The sequence below is a fragment of the Arctopsyche grandis genome, chromosome 5, assembly GCF_051622035.1.
Source record: "Arctopsyche grandis isolate Sample6627 chromosome 5, ASM5162203v2, whole genome shotgun sequence".
Classification (NCBI taxonomy): domain Eukaryota; kingdom Metazoa; phylum Arthropoda; class Insecta; order Trichoptera; family Hydropsychidae; genus Arctopsyche; species Arctopsyche grandis.
The window spans coordinates 13,485,042-13,493,637 of NC_135359.1; positions in this window are offsets into that span (position 1 = coordinate 13,485,042).

Sequence of the window (8,596 nt, forward strand, 5' to 3'; positions counted from 1 at the left end):
AACTAAAATGCACCTGTCGAACGTGCTCAGAGTGATTTTCGTCTTTGAGTTACAAATGTAAAGGCAAGTATTGGCAAATGTATACCAATAAATTACCAGCTGCATTTACCCGACATTGCTCGGGTGGATGAACATTGGAAAAAAGTCTTCTAAGAGCTTTGACCTTTTACAAAACTCTTTTACGGTCCAAGTTAGATTACTATGAGAACACCAAATTTGATAATAAAGTCTTAATTCGGTATACAATCAATTTTGAAACCTGTAGATTTGCACAGCGAACAATCCAACGAAAATTTTTATATTTATAAACCAGGGCTGTGAAGTCACTTAAAATTTTACTGACTCCGACTTCGACTTTATCTTATGATTGACTTTGACTTCAACTTGAACGATTCTAGTAAGATAGACTTGTCTTGCCAACTTATAGAATTGTTAGTAATAAAAATTATACCAAGTTTCAAAACAAAAAAATTAATGGAATTTAAAAAATCACAAATAAATGTATCCCAATTTATTGAATTATTGGTATTTAAATAGGTATAAATAAAAAGTAAGTACATTCATAGTATGTATATGTGTATGAATTTTATACACAAATAAATTAATGGCAAAAATGAGAATAAAATGAAAGTATGAGACGGAGGAAATGATTGGTCTTGGCCACAACACATCAAAATACGTGCAATTCAACGATTTTATGTATTTATAATGTAATTTAAATTCATAATTTTTACAAATAAATTATTAAATTTAAATGTATATTAGTGGATTTACTTCAATAACATTAGAGACTCTAGACACATGCCGTAATGCTAATAATTAAAGAAAATAATAAAATGGAGTCAGAGTCGGTTTATATTTTACGACTCCGACTCCGTCTCCGACTCTGCTTGAAATGTCACGACTCCATAACCCCGACTGTCACTCCATAGCCCTGGTATAAACTGATCTGGGAAATATTTTAAAAGAAAAATTACATACCTGTCGATAATTTAAGTGAAAATTTTACTTTATTGAAATAGAATTAAACTTTTATACCTATTTAATACAAAGATGGAGAAAGACTCATACGTAACATACAGCACGCGGCAGCCTGTTGTGAACAGATTCGACAATAAAAAAAAAACCCACTTGGCGCCACCTCAGACGGCTCCATATCGGTGTTCTTGGGTACGGCGAGGTATTCCTCTATCTATCGCAATATTTTTTCAAATCAGCTCTCGTTATAGGAACAAAAACATTAAAATCGTCACTAAAATGCTAAACAACTATTACCGTGCTAATAATAATTAGAACGTGGAAACATTTTAACAAACTCGTTCTCGCTACCCGGTCTTGATTTATACCGCGTAATGCATTTGTTCGAGTGATTTATACGACGAGAAATTAATTTTATTATTGTACACGCATTTTTTTTTCATATAATTGAGAATATCCAGTTAACGCTGGGTATTTACATACATCTCCGTACTCTCGAGGTGCTTTGCGAATTATTTTGTAACTCGGTATCGAATGTGGGTTGTGGGCGCGCGAGCTATCCACGCTCCGATGATGAATTAGTGGTTGAGACTCGAGTGCGTGTGTGTGTGGGGTATTTTTTGTTCTGGGGCATTATTTATAGGTAGGCTATAATGTATGTGTGTGTACGTCATATTGATATGTGTCAGACTATACTCAAATTAATGGCGCCTGTGCTGTGGCTGGTCTGCAATCATACGTGCTTGCGTTTACCTTGCGTCTACGGTTCAAGTGCGCAAAGGCCCGGGAAAACTCCTCAAATATGTCGATAGACAAAAAAAAATAGACAAGCCACTTATAAATTCTAAGCTTTCATCGAAAAGCTTTAATGTAATATTGAAATGTTTCACAGTACTTTAGCATAATGTTCCGAGCTCGTTTTATGTGATATATGTGACATTGTGTATCACTGTAGCAAACGTGTGAATTTATTGTTCGTATCATACACTGTAAATACCTTTATATGCTAGGGGTTTCAAATTTATTTATCGAACTTTTAAAGAGTAGACATATTAATATATGTACATGTACGAATAAAATAAAAAACACATATTTCCTAATATACATAAATAAGAAAATGTTTCCAAAAACAAAATGTGAAATATGTCCGTTATTACTAGAGCTGTACCCTTTGATATTTCAACGGGTGGTTTTGGAAACGAATTCATACTATTGGCTATTGTCGCTAACTTATTCTCATTTAGATACACTACATAATACTCTGCTCATTAATTACTATGTTATTTATTGCTGCTTTCGAGCACCCCCCCCCCATTTCATCCCCACACGCTCTCCCGGCCGACCGCATACAAGTAAGCATCTGTACGTGTCTTCGTCAGTGATTACGGAGCGATATTTTACATTATTATGTACGCTCGCGACTTGCCTATGAGCATGTGTACTTGATAATATGGGCATGTGTACGCGATCTCCTACATTCTTAAGAACTTTTTATAGTTGTTCATGTAAAAACATCATACTTGTTCATGTAAAAAAACATACATACCGTTTTTATGTATGTAATATTATGTCACTCAAAGAAGTATGGAACGCTGTGTGCTCAAAATAAGGAGTATGACAAGGGTAGTTGATACAGTGGAGGGAGCGAAGGGATTGAAATGGCAATGGACGGGCTACGCGGCTAAAATAATGTACAAAAGAAGTGCTGGAATGGTAGCCGAGAGAATGTAATTACTTTATTAGAAAATTTAAGTCGAACATAATCAATTTTATTATTTGTAACAGAATGATTTGCACACATTTTTATGTTTAAAAATACTACCAATATATGTACCTATATCAAAATCGTAAAAGTTATACATTTTGTATAATGCTATTGTGTACATACAATGTATAATAAACTTAGCATCAGTTAAAATAAAAGTACCTATTCAATTTTGAGACTGCGTAAAGTCCAAAGCTGTAAAATCAGATAAAAAAACACATTTAATATTTAGTAGACTTTAAAATAAATAAAATATTATCTATGTATTTTATAACTTTCTGTGTAAACTTGGTACCTTGTAATTCGACGATATTAAATGTTATATACGCACTAATGTACCTACACACATACATAACATGGAATTGTTAGTCATTTTAGTTATTTGATTTATGTAAATTCTTTACCGGGGATGATGATACCATGTTTTTCATCAAAATTTACGGCATTGACTGGAACCCTAAGCTAATATAATATTGTTGGCGCCCGAGTATACTTAGGTAAGGGCGTGTGATAAAAATGATTAATAATATATTATGTATTCGTTTGTTTGTTTGTTTGCTGGCTCCTCGACAAACAAATACGATGAAATATGAGCTTTCGATTTTTACCACTAATTAACGTTTTTATTTCTCATACCCGCGTCTTACGGCTAATTATTATTTATTAAGGTGAACTCGTCTCGAAAAAAAGACAACAGATGAACTAACACAAACAAAAAATAAATAAACAGGCGCCAAAGAATTTTAGCATATCGACAAAAGCGGCCGTTCACTTCGAAGCTTTCGATTACGGCAAAGCGCCATTCGCTGGCAGGATATGTTTTGGAATCGGTGAGATGAATTTGGCATCATTTGTCCATTATGTTTACGGATGAGCTCATCCCGAATAGAAATAGATCGGAGAGTGAGCCGTGTCTGAGTGATTGAAATATGACTTTTTAATATATCATTCGTATGAATCGAAGCTTTCACTTGAACGATATTTAATTTGCGAACACAAGTAGTGCAAATGTATTTAAAAGTCTGCATTCGATTACTCAACGGCACACATACGTATTTATAAAACATTGTATAATAATAATCGTCGATATGACGAAGATGACTAAATTTCTAAGTGGTTCAAAGTTAAATATTTATTTGTAAGTAAATATGTTTACGAAACTTTAAGTATTCGATCATATTTTGACGTGAAAATATTCTCAATATTCGGTTTCAATGTGAACTATGGCGAATTAAGGTCAGTTAAATGTCACACAAAACCTCGCAAGCATAACGTATAGGTAACAATTCATAAAAATCTTCTTATGGGGATGAACAATATTTGCGTAAGATATGCGACTACATAGTGTGGAACACTTTTTTACGACCGATAATAAAATATAATATTCCTTCTTGTGATTGTTCAAGGATTTCCATATGTGTGTATAAATTACATGTAAATAATTGTCTCGACCACGTAAAAAGGAAAAAAATTGTATTAATACAGTAGAAATATTGCCATTACTGATTTCTGCGAATTTCCCTTGTCGTTTTCCGAGAACCTTTAAATGTTGGCGGCCAAACCGAAAAAACATTTTTCAATTTATTTGTTTTTGCGTTTTCTCTTAGACTTGTACACATTCACTTTTTTCATCGCGTTCGCAATAAAGCACTAAATTGTACATTATGTAAAATAACAAACGTTAAATCATTATTATATATCCACCGATGTACGTAAATTTATTTTACAGTGGCGATTAATCCGCGAAACAACGCTTAAAGCATATATGTACCTTTAATGCACTCGGTTTATACATTGAAGTAGTAAAAGGAGATAAATGTTTGTAATACTTCGGTTTATGTGTGTTAATCAATTAGGGATGGCAACTATTCTACTGTTCGTAGAAATTCCAGGGGCATGCGTAAAATTTTATACTTTTGTTTTGCGCCACTATACATTATCTATATTCTTTGGTTATTGAACTCTGTGTACGTTTGTGTAATTTCTCTCAGAAATTCGGCACTATCTTTTCAAGTTGGACATTTACCTTGCTTCATTTTGGCAACGACCTGCAATGCCTTAAATTTCAGTCTCCGAACGTAGACGGCATCGCCATGAAATCAATTATCACTAAATTGACAATTTTCCAAAGTGTACCGAATATTCTATATTGATATTGATTTTGAAATGAAACCAATTTGAGTCAATTCAATGCATCCGCAAGTGTTAATAAATCAAATAGCGCAAAGCATACCAATTTTCCTGGCATTAGTTATAGCTATTTATATAGCATATCAAATTATTTCAATCATCAAACTAGAATGCGATGGCTAAATCATATTTTCCTAATGCGTCTTTCTATTATAATTCCATCGCAATTTTCTAGAAGCAAGTTCTGAAAAGTTTGCTTTTCTTCGCACCAAATTATTCACTTTGAAGAGTTTCAGTTGCTCAAGCAAATACGAACACATACACAAACATACAACTATTTTTCAGGGATGGATTCGAAGAATCAAATATATATATATATATATATATATATATATATATATATATATATATATATATTTATATATATATATATATATATATATATATATATATATATATATATATATATATTTATATATATATATATATATATATATATATATATATATATATATATATATATATATTGTATTTTGTATTGTATATTGTATTTTCATCTACCTAGTACCAAAATAGCAAATATTCAAATTAAGTCCAATATAATTTTTAATATAGTCTTTTAAGATTTGAATTAAAACCCTTCATGTTTTCTTCCTACTTTTGAAAGGGTTTCTGTACAAAATATCTGCCGATTAAAGAACAATTATTTATACCTATAAATGTATATATGTACAAATAGTTGTAGTTGTATAAAATAAATTTTATAGGTCTTTTTACAATATCTAATCAGGATTTGATGAGATAAAAGTTAATTTATAGCACACTACTTGTTTTACCCGGCTTCGCTCAGTATTTGTAATATAAACAGCGTAAACATGGTAAATAGTCATTTGTTTTTTTATTATACTTATTTGAATCGAAAAAAAATCAACTCATTGTCATAGAAATTTTTGACTTGTTTACGATTCCCGACCAAAGATACATACATATATATATTTACATCAGTGGCGTGCGGTCCATGGATGCGGTGGATGCGGCGCATCCCCTATAACTTTAAAAAGCCAAGAGTATTTTTAATAAATATTTGAATTTCGCTTCGATGTATTCTTAGTGATGTACGTGATTATGATGTAGTATATGATATATATTTCACATATCACGTGTTTTTTGTTACATGATGCATTATATAGGATCTTTTGATAATTTTTATTAAGGATTCGCATAGGCCGCATTCGCATAGGCCGGCCACAGGCGAGTGACGCTGGCGAGTAGACGCTGAGTGAAGTGCGCGCGCGTCATGGATTCGGAGTTCGGACCGATCCCATTTGCGCATGCGCACTATGAGGCTGTCATATTCGCGCGGACGCGTTGACACTTGTTTAACCTCTACGGTGGATTCGGTTTCTCTGTTTGCTTATCTATTGAGTTTCACTTGGAAGCCGCTGTTGATCGATATTTCCGCACGCTACGCCCCAAGTTATTTATCAAAAAGCTAGCCGATTCATTTCTTTAGACGAAGTTAATCATTTATACTGTAAGTTGGTTATTTTTTACTTTTGAATTAAGTTTTCATTTAAATTAGTTTCGTCTAACTTTATTTTTAGTTTACTGTTCCACTACTTACGAGTTTTCATTATTGCCTTTAATATGGATATCGAAAATAACAATGAGAGTGGACTTGTCGTCGAGATCAATAATAATTGCAATTGTTTAATTGAAAATGTGCTGAAAAGAAGATTTGCTTCTCTCCCATTTAATGAAAAGGAGATTATTGTTAAGAGCCCCAAACCCACACCAATATTAAATATTCAGTCTAAAACAAAAACATTTAAAAGGTATTTTAACACAGAAACATACGAAAAAATTTCATGGATTTGTGGATGTGCTCACTTAACGAAATTATTCTGTTGGCCATGTATTTTATTTTCTCAAGAAGTGAATGTCTGGAGTAAATTTGGATTTTCTGACCTAAACAATTTAAGTAAATCGCGCAAGAGACATGAATGTTCTCAAGCTCACATATGTTCTGCTGCTCAATTTAAAAAATTTGGAAAGGGACCTCGTATAGAAAATTTTTTAAGTGCTCAATTTAAAGCAAATATTGAAATGCACAACAAAGAAGTTACTGCAAATAGATACATTTTGTCGAAATTAATAAGCGCGATCTGTTTTTTAGCAAAACAAGAACAACCTTTACGAGGACATTTTGAACACCAGGAATCGGAAAATAGAGGGAATTATATTGAGTTGCTGTATCTGTTGAGTGAATCAGACATAAAATTGAAAACTCATTTAGATAACTCTACGGTGTTTACTGGACTATCGAACCATATACAAAATGACTTGGTATCCGCAATATCAAAAGTCTTGCTAGATGAGATTAAAACTGAAATACGTGCATCAAAATTTGTTTCCATAATTGTGGACGAATCTACAGATATCAGTCGCAAAGCTCAGCTATCTACTATTTTTAGATATGTAGATGAAAACAATGAAATTCAGGAGAGATTTGTTGGATTTGTCGATGTTAGTCCCAATAGAACAGCTAATGCTCTTTTTCAGCACATACGTGAGACCTTGGAAGAATTTGGTTGTTTGGACAAATTAATTGCACAAACGTACGATGGAGCGGCTGTAATGTCCGGGGAGCATAATGGAGTGCAACGAAAAATTCGAGATATTTGTCCTAATTCTTTATTTGTCCATTGTTACGCTCACAGATTGAATTTAGTTTTGTCGCAATCTGTTAAACATATATCCGGATGCAAACGTTTTTTCAGCCGTATGTTGTCATTTTCAACTTTTTTTTGTAAGTCTTCAAGAAGAATTTCCCTTCTCGATTGTCAAATAAAAAAACGATTTCCCACTGCTGCCCCTACACGATGGAACTACAATAGCAAAATTTTAAATATGATATTAGAATATCAAACAGAATTAATGGAAATATTTAATCAAATAATTAATGATGAAGACGAATGGGATACTGATGCTGTCATAAATGCTGAAGTCCTTCATCGTTATTTAAAAGAGTTTGAATTCAATTTCAATTTGCATTTATTTTCTGCAATATTTAATTCGGCAGATTTTTTATTTGAAATTTTACAAAAAAAAACCTTTGACATATCGTATTGCGTAAGTGAAATTAAAAAATTTGTAAAATATTTAGATAACAAAAAAGACGATTTTGATTCATTGTGGAACAAAGTAATAACTAAAAATTTTAATAGAAAAAGAAAATATGCTGAATGTGAAGAAGATGTGAAAACAACGTATAAACTTCACTATTCTGAAATTTTAGAAACTCTTTCAGTAAATACAACCAATCGATTTCGAGATATCGAAAATTTAAAATTTCTCGAATTTTTTAACGTCAAAAAATTTAAAGAATATGAAAATAATTTTCCAGATTTCCTATTTAAATCACTCCACCTAACTTATGGAAAATACTTTGATTTTATGAAATTAAAAAGCGAATTAATTTACATGTACTCAACGCAAGATTTTCATTTGAAATCTATAAATGACGTAAAGGAATTAATTGTGAAAGATGATCTAATAGACGTTTTGGAACAAGTATTTAGTTTAATACAATTAATTTGTACGATACCTTCCACGAGCGCATCGGCTGAACGATCATTTTCGACTATGAAAAGAATTAAAACGTTCACCAGAAGTAGTCAAAGTGAAGAAAGACTCTCTGGTCTTGCTTTAATTGCAATCGAA